The sequence below is a fragment of the Protopterus annectens genome, chromosome 7.part0 (genome assembly GCF_019279795.1).
Source record: "Protopterus annectens isolate FY-2018-M chromosome 7.part0, PAN1.0, whole genome shotgun sequence".
In the NCBI taxonomy this organism is placed as follows: domain Eukaryota; kingdom Metazoa; phylum Chordata; order Ceratodontiformes; family Protopteridae; genus Protopterus; species Protopterus annectens.
This window is the reverse complement of record NC_056739.1, coordinates 1024988014-1025011919: the sequence shown is the minus strand read 5'-3', so window position 1 is coordinate 1025011919 and position 23906 is coordinate 1024988014. Positions and strand designations below refer to the sequence as shown.

Here is a 23906-nt window from a genome sequence, read left to right as displayed (position 1 = left end):
ATTTAGCCTTCTTCGCTTTACTCTTCCTACCTTTAGTTTGTCCATTTAGGTAATGTCTTTGTAACGTTGTTGCTGCCTTTTGGTATTCTTCTCTACCATTGTTGGTAGTTAAATATTTTCCTTTACCTTTACTTAAAAAAAATTATTAGTTCTTTCGGCTTTCCCCAGTTAGGGGTCGCCACAGCGGAACTCCGGTCTGCTAATGATTGGCAGTAGATTTTTATGGTGCCAAGGGGCCAGCCCGATGTCCAAGCATCAACGAAGGCACGCCCATTCACGCATGTCTTTCGAACGCCCCTCGACTGTGAGGAGGACATGAAGACACCACACAAAAGGCGCTCCCGCTGAGAATCGAACGGGAGAACCTTTTGCTGTGAGGTGACAATGCTACCGCTTCACTTAAAAAAAAAAAAAAAAAAAAGAAGTTGTTATGGTAGATAAGCCAGTTGGCTTTAAGAAGTGCACTTTCTGTGGGCATAGACACTCAGTTCTAATGCACACAGGGAGTGCATCTATTGTTAAGGCTTTCTCACTTACTGGTTTCATATGAGATATGTGCCGGCTTTAATTCAAGGGTGATTAGTGATAGGTGGAATAAGCTCACCTTGAAAGGCCTTTTACCAGCTTCTTTTAGTTCTGGGCCTCAAACCCCAGCTAAAAAGCATAAGAAATTGGAGCAGAAGGAACACAGGAAGTGGCCTGTTTTTTTGGTGCAGTCCTCTCCTCCTGCTCTGAGTTCAGAGCCTCCCTCCAAAGTTCAAAAAGCATTGGCTCCAGCCCTCTCAGATCAGACAACCTCAGTGGTCACTTTTCTCGATTCTTGATCCCAAGATTTTCTATGGAGCTGATTTCTCCCAGACATAGACTCCATTTCTCCAGGGGACTCTTAGGAAGTCATACTGTCCTCCTTTCACAACTTTTTCACTCAGGTCCTGCTGTAGTCTTTCTGAGGCACATGTGGACAGGACAATGTGAAAATGTTTTAGAGCACAAATCCAGATGGGGGTGTTGTCATCTCAATCTCCCATCAGATTCGGGAGCCTTCAACTATCTTCTCACCCTGTTGTGATTCCTTCTCTGATCTGACCCATAGTTTTGAGCCATCAGATCCAAGACCAGAAAGAGTTGGAAGTGTCTGATATGATGATACCACCTTCTTCTTTGGATCCAACTTTATCCCTGACCCATTTGGTACTGATCACTACTGAGCAGGATGGGCCTAGTTGCTGAAACTTTGGCACCAAATCCGGGAGTTCACTTCAACTCTGAGGTTTTTGGAGCAGCCACTTCTCCACGAAGCTTCGGTCTCATCTTCGATGTCCGCCTTGGACACTGGACCCCAGTCCAGATCTCCTTTTGCACCCATCAGGAATGATTCATCTGGGCATTCAAAGCCTCAGGTTAACAGCATGGTTTCTCCAATTCCAGTGGTAACTAGACAGTCTGGGCTTTCCTCCCCAGTTCTTTAGATTTTGTTCTCATCTCAAAAACCTTCTGTCAGAAGGATTTGCAAGAGTAAATGGAAGAGAATTTTTATTTTGGGCAGAACAAAAAAAACTGGATCCCTTCACACCTCCATTTGCTGCTTTTTTGGATTTTCTGGCTTCAATTTTTCAGGACAGTGAACGTTTCTCCACTGTAAAAGTCTAGCTTGCATCCATCTCTAATTACCATATAGGACATGTAATGGCTTATCCCTAGCTTTTTCTAAAATTTGTAAGTCTTTTCTGAAGGGTACTCTTCTGCTTAGACCTCCAATAACAGACCCTATTCCATCCTGGGATCTTACTATTCTGTTACAAACTTTAACACAACACCCCTTTGAGCCTTTGGCTAAGTCAGATCTGAAGTTTCTGTCTTGGGAAAACAATTTTTCTTGCTGCCATTACGTCAACAGGGTGAATTTCTGAACTCCAAACACTTTCTTCAAGACTGTCTTTGATATTTCACAAAGACAGAGTGACATTATGTACAAACCCTTCCTTCCTCCCAAAATTTATCTCTGAGTCAAACATGAATCAAGTAATCAATTTAGCAGTATTCTTTCCAGTATATGCTACATCTTTTAGATGTACATAGACAACTTCATTTTTACCTTCATGGAGCAAAATAATTTTGAAAAACTGACCAACCATTTGTTTCTTTTACTAGTTTTACTAGAAACAAATTGGGTAAATTAGTATCTGAAGTGCCTTAGTTAAATGGATAACAGATAGCATTTCCTTTGTATATTCTCTTAGAGTTTTGTCCTTTCCTAGATCTCTAAAGGTTCACTCAGCTCGACCCATGGCTACATAATCTATCTGCTTTTTGGGCCAGAGTTTCAGTTGATGACATTTGTGCTGTGACAATTTTGCCCAATTCCCATACTGTTATTGCTAATTACACGTTGGACATCATATCCAGGAACAGGGCTGTCTTTGTCTCCACAGTTCTCTGGAATATCCTTCCATCAGGGCCACCCAAGGTAAGCATAGCTGGGGACTGTGTCCCAGTATTTGAGGAACGAATGAAAAAGACAGTATCAGCTATTAAAGTTATGTACTCACCATAACTATGCATCTGTGTTATCCATTTTCATTCTTCCTCAACTCCCCTCCCTCCTTCCCCCTGTGCTTATCGTTTTAGGAGTGACCTCGTGAAGTATGTCGGAATCATTGTTCCCAGTGTCAGCCCCTACTCTGTCTCTATCCTGCTTCTTCATATTTTTGTCATAAGTATTTATGCCTTTTGGCATATTTAGCAGCAGCAACCACAGTCTGAGGTAATCTGGCAAGTAAGGGCATTATGGGTAAAGGACTGAACTTGAGAGTCAGATCCAAGTATCTGAAGAGATTGTTCAAGTTGGATCCCAGACCCATACTTTGAGGAAGAATGAAAATGGACAAACACAAATGCATATTTATGGTGAGTACATAACTTAAATTTTTGTACCACTACATCAGTAGACTTTTATTGCAGAGTCAGAGCTTTCATGAAATTTTGACTTTATCAGACTGGAGAAATAAAATAAACCCCAATTATTTAAATGCAAAACCAAAGTCACATGATTCCAACATGAACAAATCATAAAAGAGGAAACATCAGATGTCATTTTAAAAATATAAAAACATTTTCATTTACAGGAAGACTTAATTATCCAACTTGAAGCTTCATCTTTTAGTTTCCTCCACTTCATAGCAATGTTGACATTTAAATGACCATTTAGCTCTGTGGGCTAAGGCTAACTCAACATAGCGTATTCTTTAAAATTGAGAATGCCCTCAAACTTTTCTCTTAAGTTGGTCTCAACTGCATCCAAACTGTAAAAAATAAATATTTTCAAATGTCTACATATTACACTATGCTTGAAAAAAAGAGCATTCTTATTGTGTTTCTTTTAAGCATACTTAAGTTCATACATTCTATTCCCTGATTTATGTATTGTCTGCACTACTTGTAATGCATTGTTGGTGGTGAAACTACAAAAGTGGAAGTGCATTTAAAATACTTTGGTGCACCATAACTTTTTCAGTGTAAGGGCACTTGAAGAAAGGACTGCTTACTACAAATTTACACTTCTTGTGTATGTTATAACTATAAGTACCCCTACTACCCCTATTGTTTTTTGAAATAGAATGACCATTATGTTCTCATTCAGCCTTAATGTTAGGACTCGTTATATTAATAAAAGTTAGTCTCTCATCAAAAATTTCTCTAAGCACTGATTGTATCATCAAGGTTTTTCAGTTACTAATAACTGATTCATGAATGGAATCAAGGATATAAGTGTGTACCATCCCTAAATCCCCTTTTATAGAACCTCCACTAAAATCATAAATGTTAGAGTAATCCCATTGTTTAACATCTATGGCTGAGATTCAAAAATGGTTACCACAAGTGGTTATTTGTAACATGGGCAGAAAACCACTGGCTGTAGCCCTTTTTGATTCAAAGATAGGCCTATCACACTGATTCCATGTAGTCTGTAGATTCAAAACTCTGGGTCCTGTCAAAACCCATAGTAAAAGCTAATGAGGCATTCCAGGGGAGTGGTCTATGTTAATTAGCCATGTGCTGTCCCCTGGAAATGCCTGCTTGTAAGGCTGTTTACACGCTAGAGTGATTCAGTGATGTGCTCTGGTGTGTAAATTAGCACAGCCAGCTTCATTAATTAACATGCTCAGAATGTTTCATAATGTCATTATTCCCAATGGGAAAGACCACATTACAGGTAGGTTTAGTGGAGAGGTAATGGAAGGAGGTATTTGTGTGTGCATGTGTGAGGCAGCATGTGTGCACATCTGTAGAGGTAGGAGTGGGCTCCAGTGTGCATGTATGTGTATGTATGGGTGAATGTGTCCATGAGTGTGATCGAGTGTGAGGAGGTGTGATGTTGAGTGGGTGGGTGGGTGTATTCATGCGTATGAATGTCTGAATGTGTGTGGGGGTGTGGCTGCTGTATCTTACTCAAGACATGCAGTCAAAGCCACTAGCTGACACGTGAGACTGTATTTAAATATTACTCAAAGTCACTTAAAAAGTTAATAAAATAACATATTTTGCATGCCAAAGTATTTTCTAAATGATATGAAGTATGAAACTCTAATATCCAGCATTATTGACTGACTCTGGTTTCCAGGAGACAGGGCAAAACTCAGAGGTAACATCAGAAGTGTTCTGTAAAATCAGTGACAGCTGAGAGGTATGTGTTTGTGTGTGTTTGCATGAATGAGTTTGCATCTGTGAGTGCGATTGACTGAGGGGCTCATAATGAGGTGCTAATTAGCCATATCCTGTACCCTGGAAATGCCTGCAATAAGGTTTTTATACACCAGAGCAATTAGTCTTTTAATGTTAAAACCTAAGCTGATTTATCATTTGGGTTAGCAGTTCAGCTGATTTTGTTTGTCCCCAGACCAACAACTCTGCTATTGAGGGACATTTTGCTGCAACATTTTTATTTTGTTTGACACGAGGACAACTGATGTCATAGCAAGATGTTCCTAACATTTAGTAATATTCTTTTTGAAAGATTGCTCCTCCTAGATTCATAGCCCTCTTTTCTTCCCTAGTTAAAGGCTATCCATTTGGAGAGAAGGATGTCATAAGTCTTGGCAATGGATGTTTGAAAACCTAGGAGTTACTCGAGAAATCTATCTGTAATTAAAACTTTATTTTACAGGACTGAGCCATGAGTAGCTGTCTCTTATTCTGCAAATGTTCTGTATAAAGAAAATGACTGGAAGGTGTGGTCAAAATTTCTGGGCTGAGAACTCCTGTCTGAGCTACCATTTGAAGTGTGAACACAAGCTTCATTTTATATGTTTGTCCTTTATTGACATTTTTGTACAGGTAGTAAGTTTTACTTGGTTTTAAAGTTTCCCTACCCAAATGAATTTGTGGTAGTCTCAGCTTTTCACAGCATGATATGGCAAGTGTGTTGTATATGTTCTTCGTGTTTCACTGTTGCAGTCATCACTTGTGGGTTATCCCTGCTGGGTAGCCCTCGGCCGGCCTGAATACCAGAGTAAAGGATTTCCCTTTTGTGTCAGCTGTCCTGAGACTGTGGCTGACGTCAGGTTGTCAGGGCTGTAAAGGGTGGCAGCCGATGCCATTACATCAGTCTTTCTTGCCGTGGACCTCAAACCAGAAGCAGTTTTGTGAGTACATCGGTCGGCCGTTGCCAGAGTGAGAGAAACCGTCTAAAGCTAAGTACCCCATTTGGGGAACCTTTTCTTGCTTTTAACCAATGTCAACGAAAGTCAGTAATTGTCTCAGTTGTGGAAAGGAGATCACACACCAAAACTTCCATTCTGTCTGCGTCACTTGTTTAGGCCCAGATCATGATGTCCCCGGTTGTTGGTTCTGTGCCCTGTGTAATGCTAGAACCATAAGAAGAAGAGCTGAAATTGTAGCTAGGCACTTTAGTGAGTCTTTTTCTCACCACAAAATGGCATTGGTTGGTCAGCCGGCTACTGACTTATCTAGCAAAAAGAAAGACAAGGATAAGGATAGGCCTCAAAACGTTAGGCCCTCTGATGATGCAGGTCAAAAGTCTGGTATTTTTCAACTCAGTGCTACAGCTGAAGTCAGTGAGGTGCCTTCGCAGCCCCTGATGCCAGCCAAGGAACCATTGCAGGCCTGTATCGAGACCCATTCAGAGTCTGGCATGCCACTGGATTCATCTCCCCCTGCCGGTTTGTCAACTCTTTCTCACGTGGTCAGGTCCGGAGACGCTTTGCAGGCACCGGCTTCACTGGGCCACCTCGGACCGAAACGAGGCTTAGACCGACAGCAACTCCACTGGTTAAACTAACCTTGTATAAGACTACCAACCCATCCAGGCCCAAGTCTAAGACTACCCCCCTAAAAGGTCCCTCCCCAAGGACCCAGCCACCGACCTACAACCAGCCAAGCTTGCTTCTCAATCACAGCAACTGCTCAGAATGGCAGAAGACTTGATAACTCTTATTAGGGGAAGCCAGCCACACACCCCCATCCCAGCTAAAAGAAAAAGGGATATCTCCCTTGAGGTCCTGTCCGACCAGGAATCAGAAGACTCTGTTCTTGAGAAGTCAGACATGGAAGACCAGCCCTTTGCAGCATTTGAGGACTCTGATGCTGATGACCCTATTCCATCTGCCTCCCCTCCTGAGGGCCTGTCTTTTGGGGAAATCTTAAACTCCCTCAGAGAACACTTTCAGTGGGAGGCTCAAGATTACTCTCAGCCTAAGAAAAGACTGAGAGAGTTCCTTGACCTGCCTCAGCAAAAGCCTCTGGCCATTCCTCCTATCCTGGATGTAGTAGAGGATGTTTTTTCTAGAATCTGCCCGTTCACCAGACTCTCTCCCCCCAGCATCCAGAAAACCAGGCAGATATTGCAGGATGCAAGACACCCACAAGTATCTTTCTAAAGACCCTACTGCAGACCCAGAAGTCATTACTCAAGGCCCTAAGGGGGTTAGGGCAAGCTCATCTAAGAATCCCATTCCAGCTGACAAAGAAAGCAGAGCTTTAGACAGAATGGGAAAAAAGGTATACACCTCAGCCACTTTAGCTGTAAGAGCTCAATTCCATATGCTGAAATTCAAACAGAATGTCTTCAAACTAATAAAACAGAAGTTATCTTCCATTCCTGACAATAGTGCTACCAGAGAATTAACTGACCTCATACAGTCCAGCTCTCAGGTAGCCAAACACTCCTTGCATTGTGGTTTTGATGCCTTGGAAACTTTTACCAGGGGTGCAATTACAGGCTCAATGATCAGAAGATATGCCTGGCTAAGGGAGCAACCTTTGCCTGACCAGGTAAAATCCAAACTGTTAGACGCCCCTTTGGATAAGGACCAGTTGTTTGGACCTAAAGTGGAAGAGGTCATTAAGAAAATGGAGGACAAGGCCAAGTCCATGCAAACTGTCAAGGACTTCTTACAGGTGCAGTTTCCCAGGTTCAGCAGAAACTTCCCCACTAAACATTGGTCCATTCCTTCACATACAAAACCAGTCCAGAGGAAGGGATGCAGAGGCAGAACCCCTAGACACCAGCCACATGACCAGCAAAGACATAGGCAGTGGTCCACTGCTGCTCCTAGGCAAGGGAGTTCTAAACCCACTCCCTGCTCCATGGACTCTCAGTGACTCTCTTCCCCCCTCCACTCTGCTCTTCATGCCACCAGACAGGCTTGGAGGAAGACTTTCCTTCTTTCTAGAAAACTGGCAGACCATCACCTCAGATCTATGGCTCCTGAAAACAGATTCTATTTCAAAGAAATTTCTCAGAGGTGATCTCTGTCTAACATACAGAGCCATGTCCAACCCAGAATTGTTGAACATGCTCCATCTTAGCAAAACCAAATCTACTCGAGCTACACGCTCTAGGGATATAAACCTCAACACAACAATGAATAGAACATGCTGGAGGGATAGATTCCCTTCGCAGAGACTTCCCTTACTATGGAACAGGGTCCCGATCTACATAAGACAGAGCCCCTCACTATCACTCTTCAAGAGGATCCTTGATGAGTGGATGGGTAACAGAAAGTTCACACCGGGGATCACACCAGCAGCACTACTAGATAGGGGACAAGGGTACTAGCTGCTAGTACAAGGGTCTAGGGAACTACTAAAGGGGCGGTGAATACCGCACAACGTGGCTGGGCTAATATATGCCTTCGGGCAGATAGCCCAGTACCAACCTATGAACCTATAAAAGCCAAAAAAGTCAAGTTGCCCAGACATCCCTGCAAATCAGAGGACAGCAGCTGTTCATCAGATCTGAAAACTTTATACCCGGGGTGCTGTAGAACCTGTACCAAAGGAGCAGGCTGGAAAAGGATTTTATTCAAGACTTTTCTTGGTCCCCAGAAAAGAAGGCACCTGGCATCCTATCCTAGACCTCTCCACCATGAATCTGTCCCTCCTGGTTCCAATATTCAAGATGCTGACTCAAACTACAACCTGTGCTGCTACCACAAGCTTGATTAGTGACCCTAGATCTGAAGGATGTCTACCTTCATATCCCTATCAGGCAGTCCTGCAGGAGTTGCCGAAGATTCAGAGCAGGTTTCCAACACTTTCAGTTCTCTGCTCTGCCTTTTGACTTATCCACTGCTCGCAGAGTCTTTACCAAGTGCTTGGCTGCAGTCATTACATTTTGCAGACAGAAGGGCATACACACTTATCCCTATCTCGACGATTGCCTCATCCAGGCAGAAATGAAGGAAAGGCTCCTGCAGGATCTCTCCTTTGTGCAGAACCTACTAACCTCACTGGGAATCACCATCAACCAGGAGAAGTCCCATCTATAGCCCACATGAAGGTTAACCTTCCAGGGCACCCTTCTGGACACCTCAGTGCAAATGGCCTACCTCCCCCCAGACAAGCAGGCCTTCCTACAGTCTTACTCACCGAAAACCCACCTCACTGCCAGAAATATCCTGCAAGCCCTGGGATACATGGCCTCTTGCATCCTGCTGGTACCTTTTGCCAGACTGCATGTGAGAAAATTACAGTGTTACCTGAGGAACCTCTGGCGCCAACACTCAGTCACTGGAGCACCAGCTTCCCCTGATTCCTTGTTTATGGAAGGAGCTCCTATGCTGGGCCGAGGCTTGCACTCTGAATAATGGCCTACCCTTTGTCCTTTACCCACACAACAAAACCCTAACCACAAACACCTCAGACATAGTATGGGGAGCTCACAAAGGGAACCCTGTGAACTCAGGCATTTTGGGAACAGCAGGTTCAGGGTCTCTATATCAACCTGAAAGAAATGCTAGCAGTACACAGGATGGTCCTAACCTTCCAAGAACACCTGTTACCATTAGTGCTCTTAATCAAGACAGACAACACTACTGTCATGTGCTACATTAACAAGCAGGGAGCACTCACTCTTACCCCCCTGTGTCGCTTAGCTATGACAATCTGGCAGTCAGCCTCAAATCTGGGACTGCATATGATAGCACAATACCTTCCAGGGAAACAAAACACCCTGGCAGATCAATTAAGCAGAAACCTCCTGGACCCCCATGAGTGGCAGTTGCACAGGGAAACCTTCCTAAAAGTCAGTCAGATCTGGGGGAAACCAGACATAGACTTGTTTGCAAGCTACCAGAACCATCAACTGTCACAATTCTGCTCAAGAGAATTTAATTCAGAAGGTGGATGCCCTCTCCTTCCACTGGGGCAGCCTGTTTCTGTACACTTTCCCCTCACTGCCTCTGATACCCAGGGTGCTTCTCAAGATCAGAGAGGAAGGACCAAGGGCTATCCTTGTCACTCATTTTCAAAACGCATGCTATATTACAATACTCATTCAACCCCGGGTATGAGAATGAGTCTAATAGTACTTGCCATTCTATTGTAATATAGCATGCGTTTTGAAAATGAGGAGTTATAGAAGATAATTCCTGGTTGACTGTTTTACTGCTTAAAATTTGTCTCCAGCAGGATTAATTGTATTTATACTTTTGTTTTACTATTAAAAAACCTATATCATTTAGGAATTATATCATAGACTTGATTTATTGTCAGTTTCTTATTTTATAAAATTATTTATATTTTATTTTTTATATTTTATTTTATATATACATAGTTTTATGGTTGTACCAATGCACTTATGTTTTTAATGAACTGCAAAGCCCATCATGCTTTTTTGATTATTTCTAAAACTGAGGATTTTAAGATATTGTATTCAGTCAAAATTTGACTGCTATGCCTTTATTTGTGATTATATTGGCAATTAAGGTATGGGTGTGACTTATAAAAACCTCACTTCAGTGCTTTGTTGAACATTTAACTAAAGAACTTCCATGGCCTTCCTGACAGGGGTTCCTACCAAGGATATTCTGGAGGCATGCTATATGGACATCTATCCACACTTTCACCAAGCACTACCAGCTGGCTAGCATGCCTGCACCCACTTCTTCAGCTTTAGGAATCTTCCCACAAGTGGAGACTGCAACAGTGAAACATAAAGAAGATAGTACAATTGTGTACACTTACCATAAATGTAGATGTTCAAGTGTATTCACTGCTGCAGTCCTGTTTCCCTCCCACCTTCCCCCTTTTCTTTCCTTATTTCTCTGTCTTCATAGGGGCTCCTACCCGTTGGGGGCAAAAAAAAAAAAAACTGATGTAATGGCATCAGCTGCCACCCTTTATAGCCCTGATGACCTGACGTCAGCCACAGTCTCAGGACAGCCGACGCAGGAGGGAAATCCTTTACTCTGGTATTCAGGCTGACCAAGGGCTACCCACCGGGGATAACCCACAAGTGATTACTGCAACAGTGAATGCACTTGAACATTTACATTTATGGTTAGTGTACACAACTTTACTTTCTTGCTGATGACCTTGATGCTGTACATTCTTGGCCTAGTCTTAATTGGTTGCAAGCTAACACTTCCAAAACTAAAGCCATAGCTATTCTTGCTATCCGAAGGGAATCTTCATTTTACTCCTTATTGACATCCTTTATAATGGCAGAAGAATAGTTTGTTGATAAGGTTTGTAGTTTAGGTGTAATCCTGGACTGTGTGCTGACTCTTAGGACTAAGTATCTGCTGTCATAAAATCACTTTACCTGATGATGTCAATTTTCATTCTGACCTCACCTGATGGGTTTGGATCCAACCCCTTGGATCTGCCTTGGCTGTTGCTAAAGCTCACGGCAACCAAAAAAACTCTTGAGCTTCTCCCTTACCTGTAATGCACCAACCCTAAGTTACCTCGGATCTCATTTGTCGCTTTCAGTGAAAGACATGGTTGACCTACTCTCGAGCTTTTTTGACATATTATCTTCTATCCTCCTACCTTTTCTAATTTTTCTGTCTTACTTGTCCCTTATGTATGGAATGGTATTTCTTATTACCATAGTTGGTAAAGTGTTTTACTTATTTTTCCCTTTTTAAATGTAGTGTATTTCTTTAATTACTATACTTGGGGATTTTCTTTCCACACTTAGTGTAGCTCTCCTTTATTACCATCATTGGTATTATTTTTTAGATTCCCTTTTTTGTCTTAAAAAAATCCTGTTATTACTTGACTTTCTTAGTTTTCATAGGTTAGTGTAGCTTAGTTTCATCATGGAAATAGGTCCCGCCAGCTTTAAAAAAATGTGTAAAGTGTAGGCACAAACTTCCCATGTCCGATGCCCATACTATGTGTGTATACTGTTTGGGACTGTTGTATCTTCAGGAAGATTGTTCTGTATGCCATAGATTCAACCCCAGGATGCTGGTGAAACAAAAAACAATCTTATTTTAAGAGGTTTATTACTTTCTGCCTTTAGTCTTCCAAAGCTAAACAATCCAACACTTCTCTGAAACCTTTAACATCTTCCACAGTTTTGGAGTTGTCCAAGAAAAAAGCCAAGATGGATCTGACCTCATCCTCAGATCTGAAAAAGAAGAAATTGATGGACCTGACTTCCTCAGATCTGACCAAAAAGATATCGGATCCGACTACTTCCAGCCCTACCTGTTCAGGTTTGAGTCAACATCCCAGAACAAGGTACTCACCATCGGTGGATCAGGTGCCCTCAACCTTCATGGAGCTATGCCAACCCAGGTCCCCCTCTATGTAGTTTCTATTTGTTCTTCTAGGAGTTTGATAGAAGAAGATTTGGAAAGAGTAGTGAGGAAGATTTAGATGGTGCAGAGTCAGATGGGTGTCTTATCGGCTCCTACCCCTTCAGGTCAGGAGGTCCGTTTTACTACAACCCCATTACAAGTTCCTCCTCTGACTCCTTCAGCCATCTCTGAGTCCCTGGATCTGAGCCATCCAGCTTAGATCTGTAGATAGTAATATCTTCAGATCCGAAGCTTACTCTGAGTGTCCCAGTTCCATCACATCTGGAGAGCTCTCAGAGCTGAAACTTCCCTTTTGGATCTGAAGTGTTGGAGTTGACTCTGAAGTTCTCAGAACAATCTTTGCACCTCGGCACTGGATAGCTTGGGGATGGCTTCCACCTCAAGGAGATTGCCTTCAGAGCAGGGAAGGACTGTGGTCCAACAACTTTTCTTTTTGGATTCAAGGTTCTCCCTTTCTCTAGAGCGGTCTGCCTTTGAGGCTGTGAAGAGGGTTTTCCCTGCCAAGGTAGAACAGATAGATCCCCCCATCTTGGATCTTTAGCCTTCTACCTTGATGTCTCTGCATTCAGAGCCTGATCACTCTTTGCCACAGGGGCAGCCAGTCTGAGACCCTAGGCTTCCCAACAATTCCCAACTCTCAATTTCTTCTGATACCTCCCACAGCTGTCCACTGAGGTGGTCCCTCAGAAGAAGATGTGTAACAGGAAGCACTTGGACTCCCTAGAGGCATCAGTCACCGAAGATACAGACTTTGATGAAGGTGAAGAGTCCCCAAGGTCACCTTCTGAAGATGTCCCAATTTGGAGACATCCTTGAGGTCCTAAAGCACAGAGTTGGCTGGATGCCAAGCAACCCTTCATCCAAGGGGTCTGTTTTCTTGGAGGCTTTTGGTACTGACCCATCTACTTCCTAGGTTACTCTGCCCACCAACAAGCTTATTTAGTTAGTCTCCTATTGGCCATGGAAGGAACCCGACACAGTTGAACCAATACCTAGGAGACTGTACAAGATTATGGCACCACCTTTGGATAAGCAGTTTTGTGGTAAAAGTGTTCCTGTTGGTACCATGATCATGGCAGTGGCCACTAAAAGGAACTTGCCAAAGAGAGGTCCACTGTTCATCCCCCTAACAGGGAGTCATGGGCATGTCTATGCTTCAGTGACCTTTGCATTAAGGTTGCAGAATTATTTGGCACATTTTACAAGATTACAGAGGGATTTGATTAAAGAACTATCAAATACCCTATCAGGATCCATTACTGCAGAGGTCCAGAGGTCCAGTCATCCGTGACTTCTCAGTTGGCTACCCTGCAATTTATTTCCAATTCTTCCATGAGGCTCATTTTGCATGTAGCTGGAAAGAATCTCAAGGGCAGTGGGTTCAGGCATTGCCATTAGGAGACATGTCTGGATTGTGATTTTGCAGAGCCCTTCAAGTTGTTGTTCATCAATGCTCCTTTTGATGGCACTTCTTTGTTTGCCCCCAAGGTGAAGGACACATTATCCAGGTGTAAGAAAGATGGAAAAACCCTGTCTGCCATGGGCATATGATCTGAAGTAGTTACTTCATTTGCTCTGCAACCTGTGAGTATCGGATCCGACTTCGGATCCGAGCCAGCAGCTTACCAAGCTCTAAGATCCGAGCTCCTAGCTCCTCCCCCTACCCATAATCCCCTGCTACCAACCACATTACCTCAGATCGTTTTTTGCCGCGGCTGAAGAAGCTTTACTTTTGAGGAGCTCCTGGCTGGGTGAGATCGTTTCTATCTTTTTTCACCAAAACTTTCAAAATTGTGTGTGTGTGGTAGTAAAACCTTCTACTCCCTTGTTAGTGTTAGTTTTTTATACTGGTATAGTAATTAGTTTTCTATCACTCCCCCTCCCCCCTTAGCGTTTGGGTGTGTGTGTCAGTGTTTTCAACATGGCGGAAGGGCCTAAGGCCATTTTTTCCAAATGTACTGAGTGTGGCCACAAGCTTTCCCTAGCTGATGGCCACACTTGGTGCGTTTTGTGCCTGGGGGCAGCCCATCTCTCAGAGGCCTGCCAGGTCTGTGCGGCCTTTAACCCCCGGGCACTTCGGGATAGGAAGAACAAGCTGATCCTGGCGGGAAAGCTCCCCCAGGAGTCAGCTTCTTCTTCCTCTCCTGTTCGGGCTCCGGCTGCTTCAGCGGCCTCGGCGCCCTCTGTTCCCTCAGCTCAACCCGGGACTCAACCTCCCACTTCGGGTTTGAGCTCTGGGGAAACTAGTGCCTCCTCAACTAAGGAGAAGAAGCACAAGGATAAGTAGAGACATAGATCCCATAAAAGGCGGGCCGAGTCTCTACCCTCGGCTCCGCCAGCTAAAATAACTAAATCTCCTTCGGGGGTCTCCGGATCCTTCTCCTCTCGTCTCCGTTCGCCTAGCTTCTCGCCGGAGCCGGAGGAGGAAGATTGGTCTCCCTCGAGGTCGTCGAGGCAGTCCTCCCGGCCCTCCTTGACTACCTCTTCTAGGTCAACAAAAAGCATCTCCAAAGCGGATATGGATCAGATGATGCGTCGGTTCTTACAGACCCAAATGCAGATGGGGGTGCTCTTGCCTCCCCTTCTGGGGAGCTGCCCCCATGTTTGCCCCGATCACTCCTTCTCCGACTCATTTTCGGATCTCGGAGTCATCGGATCCGTGCCCATTCGGACCCAGGGAGTTGTCGGCGCCGATAGCGCTGGTCTCTTCGATGCCGACTATGCCTTCGAGCTTGTCGGATCCGAGCTCTCAGGGCCGAGGGCTGAGCATCGGATCCGAGGGAGTTGTATCTTCAGAGCTGTTGGCTTTGGAGCGCACCTCTCTCTCTGCGCCGACTGCTTCGGCTCCGACCCCGATCCCTTCCTCAGAGCCGAGGAGATTGCTCTCAGAGGCTGGCGAGGGTGATTCTCCTTCAGCTTTTGAGGTAGTGAGAGGGTACTGTCGAGATCCTCCAGATCCCCGGTTCGGGCTATGGATCCACCCGTACCGCCACTGTATGAGGGTCTGTCTTCCATCATCCGACCATCGGGACAGCCTGCCCAAGCCCTCCAGCTAGTTCCTGTTGAGGAACAACAACCCTATCTTCGGATAGCCCCACCGAGGAGGTTCCTTGGAAACGTCGGTGTAAAAGGAGGCACCTGGACTCCCCCGAGTCTGTTACCACTGACACGGACTTAGATGATAGGGAGGGTTCCCCAAGGTCACCCCCTGAAGATGTCTCCTTTGGAGACATCATGGAAATGTTATGTATTAGAGGGGGGTGGTCTGCCCAAAAACCTTCCCTTGATGAATCTGTGTTCCCGGAGGTGTTTGAGGCAGGCCCATCTACTTCCTGGGTGTCCCCTCCAGCCGACCCCCTGGTGGACTTAATTACCACCAGGGCGTGGAAGGAGTCCGATACTGTGGAGGGAATACCTAGGCGTCCCGACAAAATACTGAGCCCCCCCCCCCCCACAGATAGGCAATCGTGGGCCAAAGGATCCCCTGTTGATGCCATGTTGGTGGTGGCGGCCACCAAGAAAGAACTCGCTCAGGAGAGTTCTCTGGTCCACCCGCCAGATAAAGAATCTCGAGCGTTGGACCGGATTGGGAAGCGGATGTTTGCTTCAGCGACCTTTTCTATAAGGATGCTGAACTATATGGCACATACCATCAGGCTACAGCGAGACTTGATCAAGGAATATGCTGCAGCTCCCCCCCCAGAGTACGTGTCGGTCGGAGACAGGAATGTGTTTACGACACGAATGGCCACTCTGAAATCCATCTCCAATACGTCTATGCAGCTCCTCTCTCATGCTTCGGAGGGAGCCGCTAGAGCCAGCGGAGCAGGGGTCGTCTTACAACGTCACACCTGGCTCTGTCTTTGCGACTTCGTGGGTCCCTTCAAGGCGTCCTTCGCGAATGCCCCCTTTGACGGTTCTGCTCTTTTCGGCAAGACCGTTCGCGATAAGCTGGTCCAAAGCGAAAAGGACGGGAAGACGCTGTCTGCCATCGGAGTCCGCTTCTCTAGCCCCCAAAGATCCTTCTCCAGGAATCAGAGGGGACAAAAGAAGCTTTGGTTCCGCAAGTCTCAGCAATCCCATCCAGCTGCGGACCACTCGTCCTCTAGAGGCAGAGGAGGACAAGGTGGACACCGGCCCAGAGGCAGAGGGGGGGCCGCGTAATTTCGGGTCTAGCGAACCTTTCTCAGACAGACCCGCGCAACAGCCCTGAGGGCTTGCCCGACTGTCCCTCTCTGGAGGCAGTCGGGGGCGGTTGACGGAGCACCTGTCAAACTGGGAGTCCCTTACAACGGATCGATGGGTGCTCCGTATCATTTCCAGAAGTTACTTCATTCCTTTCCTAAATCTTCCCCCCCAAAACCAGACACCTCCCCGATGTACCACCCGATCAGAGGGAGGCGGCGGCTTTAGAGATTTTAAAGCTGCTAAGAAAAAGAACCATCCAGCTCGTCCCCCCAGATCAGTCCGGATTGGGTTATTACTCAAGGTTCTTTTTGGTGCCAAAGAAAACGGGGGACCTCAGACCAATCTTAGACCTTTCCGCTCTGAACCTGTTTATTCCCAAGGAAAAGTTCCGGATGGTCACTCTTCAATCTATCCTCCCCCTTCTGTGGGAGAACGACTGGATGTGTTCCATAGACCTCAAGGATGCGTACTACCACATTTTAATGGACAGACGATCCAGGAGGTTTCTCCGCTTCCGGCTCGGAGCCAGTCATTATCAATTCAGGGTTCTTCCATTCGGCCTCACTTCAGCCCCCAGAGTGTTCACCAAAGTCATGGCGGTGGTTGCTGCCCACCTGAGACTTCAGGGCATTCAGGTCTTCCCATACCTAGACGACTGGCTACTTACCGCAACCAACAGGCATCAGCTCTCGGTAGCAAGAGATTACGCACTGACTCTAGCCCACAACCTAGGCATTTCAGTAAATCTGCAGAAGTCCTGCCTGTGCCCCACTCAAGCCCTGGAATTCATAGGGGCAAGGTTGGATACTCGAATCTCTCGAGCTACCCTAACATCAGTCAGACTAAACAGCTTGTCTTATCAGGTATTAGCCCTTCTCCGGAATCCTCCTCCAGCGGAGTTAGTCCTGAGGGCACTAGGGTCTATGGCAGCCACGATCGGTCTTTCCCTCCATGCCCGCCTGTGAATGCGAATATTGCAGTGGACCCTTCAAGTCCAATGGTCCCTCTTGTCCACCCGCTGAACACACCCATACCGCTGAGCAGAGTTTGCAGGGACTCCCTTCTTTTGTGGTTGCATGCACGGGAACTCCGAGAAGGGAGGCCTTTTGTGATCCCCCTGGTCGAAGCCATATTGACCACGGACACTTCTCGCCTCGGGTGGGGGGGGGGCATTGTTCAGGCAGATCCATTCAAGGCACATGGACTCCCCTAGAGACCGCATTGCATATCAATGTCCTAGAGATGAGGGCGATGCTTTTGGCATTGCAAGCTCTCCACGACCTTCTTCCCCTGGGGACTATTGCGATCCAAACAGACAACATGTCTGTAGTCTGGTACATAAACAAACAGGGAGGAACCAGATCCTACACCCTGTGTCGAGAGGCCATGAGAGTTTGGGATTGGGCGATCTCCACCAATCGCTTTCTGGTAGCAACACACATCCCGGGACAATCCATCATATTAGCGGACAAGCTAAGTCGGGTGCTCCTCACTCCGTACGAGTGGTCTCTGAATCCATCTGTTGCGAAACAGATCTTCCACAAATAGGGTCAGCCTTGCTGCGATCTTTTTGCTTCTCCTTTAAACACAAAATGCAGCGAGTACTTCGCAACCCCCAGAGATGCTCTGATCCATGCTTGGCCTTCTGGGCTCCTTTATGCTTATCCTCCCCTTCCTCTCATGATGAAGTTCATTCAGAAAGCCTGTCGGTTGGGGAGCAGAGTTATCCTCATAGCCCCATTCTGGCCTCGGCAGATCTGGTTCCCCTTCCTGCGGTCTCACAGTGTGGCTCCTCCGTGGATTCTGGATCCCAATCCAGAACTGATTTCTCATCCCGCGGATTGCCCAACGCCCAACTTGGTCAACCTCAAGCTTGCGGCTTGGCTGATCCAGTTCCATTAATGGCTAGGACTCCCGGTATCTCATCTCCCGTTAAGGCCATTCTGGTTGCGGCTCATAAGCCATCTACCAGAAAACCTTACAACAGTAAGTGGAAAAGCTTTTCCATTTGGGCCGAAGATAAGGGCTTGGACCCATTTACTGTCCCTATCCCGACCATTCTAGACTTCCTCTCATTAATCTTTCAACAGGGAGCAAGCACTTTCACGGTTAAGGTACAATTGGCGGCCATCTCCCATTTTCATGTGGGTGATGGCATAGGTTCCTTAGCATCTACAAAGTTGTGCAAAACCTTCTTACGAGGCATCTTCCTTTTAAATCCACCGATAAAGTCTGTGGTTCCCCCATGGGACCTCACTCTAGTCTTGCAAGCCTTAACGAGTCCACCTTTTGAACCTGCGGCTTCAATTCCGTTGAAGTTCTTGTCATGGAAAACAGCCTTCTTAGTGGCTATTACTTCGGCCAAAAGGGTTTCAGAATTACAAGCCTTGTGTATGAAGCCTCCTTACCTTATCTTTCACAAAGATAGAGTGTCCCCTCAGGACTAACCCGGCTTTCTTGCCTAAGGTGGCTTCAGAAGCAAATATATTTCAATCAGTAAATCTACCAGTGTTTTTTCCCACATTTCAGAACAAGGGAGAATACACATTACACAAATTAGATGTACACAGACAGCTGCGTTTCTACTTGCATAGGACTAGAGAGTTTTGCAAGTCGGACCAGTTATTTGTCTCGTATGCAAAACCAGCCATGGGTAAAGCCATTTCCAAAGTCACTGTGGCAAATTGGATTTGTCATTGTTTTATTCAGGGGTATATATCGTCTGGCAAACCAGCCCCGGTTAATATCCGTGCTCATTCTACAAGATCTGTAGCCACTTCAACAGCCGTCTGGTCTAGGGTTCCAGTAGATGACATATGTTCAGCAGCTACTTGGTCCTCTTCTCATACATTCATTTCTCATTATAAATTAGATGTGATTTCGAGAAGTAGGGCTTCTTTTGGCTCCGCGGTCCTTCGGAATATCCTTCCGTAAGGACCACCCAGGTTCTTATAAGTAGCTGGGGACTCTGTCCCACAGGTTGCAGAGCAAATGAAGTAACTATTTCAAATAAAGAAGTTATGTACTCACCATAACGTTCCATCTGAGTAGGTACTTCATTTGTCTGCAACCGACCCCCCCCTGCCATCCCCCGAACCTTTTGGGATTTTCTGATCACATTTGCAGTTGATATTTCATGTTTACAGGTTGGTAAGGCAAAATAACCGATCTGAGGTAATGTGGTTGGTAGCAGGGGATTATGGGTAGGGGGAGGAGCTAGGAGCTCAGATCTTGGAGCTTGGTAAGCTGCCGGGTCGGATCCGATACCCACAGGTTGCAGACAAATGAAGTACCTACTCAGATGGAACGTTATGGTGAGTACATAACTTCTTTTTTTCAACCCTTCAAACATCCTTTTCTAGGAATCAACAAGGTGGTCAGAAGATGTGGTTCAAGAAATCCCATGGTTATTTCCAGGACACACGTGGAGGAAGTTCCCCCATGGGCAAAGGAGGGAACTCCAATGGTCGATGTTGTCCCCATGGTAGAGGTAGCCCGCAAAACCAGTTTTCCAGAGATTCTTTCTTTGACAAGACCTTACTAGTGCTCCTGAAAGGAGGCACGATTGTCCACCTCTGGATGGAATTGGGGGTTGGTTATCCCTACATTGGAAAGCCTGGCTAGACATAAAAGATACTACAGTGCAGAAGATTATTTCCAGAATTTATATAATACCCTTTCCCTTTCACCTCCAATCTCAAGAAAAATTCCCAGTGTTCCACCCTGTCAGAGGAAACAAGCAGCAATTCAAATACAAAAGCTGCTAGAAGAAAGTCATCCAAGAGGTCCTGCCAGATCAGATAGAATTCTGAACTTACTCCAGGTTCTTTTGAGTGCCAAAGAAAACAGGGGATTGGAGAGTGATTTTGGATCACAGCAACTTAAGTCATTTCGACTTACCAAGTTTTGGATGGTCACATTTCAGTCCATTCTCCCTTTTCTGGGCAAGGATGACTGAATGTGCTCAATAGACCTTCAGGATGCGTACTATCACATAAAGTTGAACAGACAATCCAGAAGGTAGTTACACTTCTGGCTGGGAGCCAATCATTACCAGTTCAGAGTTCTGCCCTTTGGCCTCACTGTCAGGAAAGTCGCAGTGCCATTAATTCTTCAAGAAAAGGTGGACATCTGCTTTCACACCATCTTGCTGCCTGGTGTTTCACCAGCTTCTCGAGTGAGTCTGAATAATTTTCAGCCATCAGCAACAACAGCCTGATCACCTGTTTTCTTGCTAACTGGTAAGACTTTTTTCTATATCACATTTTTAGCATGGATGTTATTAGACAGAATTCCAGCAGGTGTAAGCCAAGCTTGGCTCTTAATGTAGCCGAACAATCAGATAAAATCTGGAATAAGTTGCAATGTTGGTATAGACAGCACATTAGTAAATGTAAAACCTTATTAGGGCAAGTTGACATATGGCATTATGTAAATGGATTGTAACATTTGACTGGTATTTGCAACAGAAAAATGAAGTATATCATAGTAAATGTTTATTGTGTGATTCAACAGAAACTGCATTTTGTGTGCCATGCCATAAAAAAGTATTGCATGATATTGCTAAAAAAAAATAGACTGTGAAAACTGACCTTTTCATGATGAAGAATTAACCAAGGGTAAAGTGTCTTCATTATATCCAGATGTAAAGCAGTTATGTCCTGTTGGTACATTAATTTCCGAATTACAGCAACAGTCACATCTGTTATTGACAGAATCCTCTGTAGATCTTGTGACACCCTTTAAAAATTATGTATAAGCATGGAATGATGCCACGACTACACATACAGATGAGGACAGGAACAAGGCTTATGATACATTGACAGAAGAATTTATTAAATTCTTAAAAGACAAACCGGGTGAGTTTACAAAGTTCAGGAATGACATCCAAGACCTCTGTCATAACTGCATAGGAGCCCCGCAGTCAACAGAGGAATTTAATATCAGGTATCCTACATCCTTTAAACAATTACAGACAGAAATGATAGACCTTAAATAGCGTTTGAAGGAAAAGGAAGAAGAATTAGATGAATTAAGAGAGACTAACCTACAAAGTACTATCTTGATATCCTAGCTTAAGGAAGAGTTAAAAAATACAAAACCAGTCCAAATTATAGAACAGGGACAGGGAACCACTACAGATTTGTATACACAGTCTAGGTTATTACAGAGTTTACCACAGTAGAATGATAAAAAAGGCATATTTTATAACATGCTTGCATTTGAAGAATGGGTGGCATATACAGCAGGATCTGGTATATGGACAGATGCATTAGTTAGAATTTTCTGGATTTTCATACCCAAATGTTTTAAAACTTTCATTCAGTTAAAGCAAGCTGCTTCTCGGTTAAACACTAAAGTAGGACGTATGACAGCCACTCTAATGGCATTTACACAAGGGCAGCTACTCGCAGCTAAGTTATTAGATAATTTCAAAATTACTATTACAGATAAATTAATAGAACAAAGTGAACATTTTAGGCTTGCGTTTCAAATCGTATATCAAAAATCAGACAGAGACATGGGAAAAAGAGAAGTACAAAAACAGCTAATACATTGCTTTTTAGAGCAAGCCAAAGGGGTTCCAGGGGATATTAAATGTATCTATGAAGAAAATTCTAATACCCTCACTGATTTGCTACAAAAATTAATGAAGGGATGGACTATGGCCGAAGATGGGACATTATAATCACACCATATCTTTGCATTTGAAGATGATAGTAAGCCATTTGAGATAATTGGTGAAGTAAAAAACAGGGGAAGGCAACGGTGGTGTGACCAACCTCCAGCAGAATGAGCTGCATCTGCACCACCAGCTCCTGCCTCTATGTCTATAGCACCAGGATCAGGCACATGTAATGAGCAAAAGACACCAACATGCTTCTTTTGTAAAATAAAATAGGACATGTTAAGCAAAATTGTGATCATTACAAAGCCTGGTATAAAAAGAAGGAAGAACAGGGAGTGTTTCCAAAAATAGAGCCAAAAAATTTACAAGAAAAGTCAGAAAAGCAGGATTATGTAACCTTGCAATATTGGTAAAAAATAACTGTAAGGGCCATCAGTATACAGAAAAAGGGAAAGTATGCCCTGTAGATTTTCAAACAGTTTTGCCTGTAAATCCGAAACATTTGATAGAACAGGCAGAGGGAATAGCTAGGCAACAGTTAAGAAAAGAGATTGAAAAGACAATGAACGTGCATTTTTAATGCATCCATCTTGCTCAAATACCATTATTGGTATGGACATTTTAGGGCCTTTGGGTATAGTAATTGATCTACCTAATGGGATCCTGTGGCTAGCAGACAAGCAAAAAGGAGAAGGAGAGCAAAGTGCAGGTTGCAATCTCTATACATGAAAAACCTGACAAACCTACAGGATATGTGAATACAGACAGTGAGGATGTGTGGAAGTATTTACAACAGCAATTTCCAAATCTGTGGTCCAAGGGTCTCCGTGATTGTGGGAAACTAGAAAGCCCAGTAGGGGTAGGAAGGGATCAAGACTATATACCACCTTTTCAAAAACAATATCCTAGTCCTAGGGAGGCAGAAGAACATATGGAAAAATGTATTGCAGAATGGGAAAAGGAAGGGATTATACAAAAAGGCAACAGTCCTACAAATTCACCAATCATGACCAGTCAAGAAAAAAGATGGTAGTTATCATCTTGTTATTGGTTTACGGAGGGTTAATCAATATACTACTCCTAGAGCACATTTGATTCCAGGAGTCGCAGAGTTAGCTGTACATATTAAGACACAAATTAAGTGGTTTACAGTAATAGATTTAGCAAATATCTTTTTTTGCAGTACCACTCAGAAAAAAAGATTGGCCAAGATTTGCCTTTACATTTAAAAACCAGCAATATGTCATGACAAGGTTACCACAAGGATTTCAAAATAGTCCAGTTATTTTTCATCAGACAGTAGGATCCATTCTACAACATTTGGAAAAGGATAATTCAATGTTACATTGCATTGATGACATTTTGATTCAGTCAGAGACAGTAGGCTTCTTAAAAGAATTTTCCAATACTGTACAGCAGGCAGGGTTTAAGGTTAAAAGTGAAAAAATTCAGTTTGTCACAAGAAGTCAAGTTGCTAGGTACTGTTATAAAACCGACAGGAAGGTCTCCTTGCCCTATGCGTGTGCACGGCATTTTACAAATGGAAAAAACACTGATTATAGCAGACCTACATATATTCATAGGAATCATGAATTACAACAGGGAATTTATAGAGGATTATGCAGCCGTGGCTGCTCCCCTATACAAAATGTTATAGGAACAAAAGAACTCCACCTTTTTAGAGTGGGGACCCCATGAAGAGAAGGCATTTTCACAAATAAAAGTAAAATTAGCACAAGCTACAGAATTAATCGCACCCACACCAAAGTTACCATTTGTACTACAAGCAGCAGCAGGGAAAAATACACTGTCTGCGGTATTACTACAGGAATGGCCACATGATAGCAACAATAGAATGGAAAAAACATTACGTCCAATCAATTTTTGTAGTAGGAAGATGACGCCAGTAGAACTGGGCTGTCACCCATATATACAGCAATTATTAGCCATTTACTGGGGTATTAAACAAACTGAGTACTAAACTGTATTTTCCAGCATTATAGTGCAAACACCAC

At 44.3% G+C, this 23906-nt stretch overlaps 1 protein-coding gene across 1 annotated transcript in view; it reads left to right on the top strand.

The window, feature by feature from the left end:
• DMXL2 (Dmx like 2) overlaps window positions 1–23906 on the top strand; it is a 1902820-nt gene that overhangs the window by 1068348 nt on the left and 810566 nt on the right. The window lies entirely within an intron of this gene.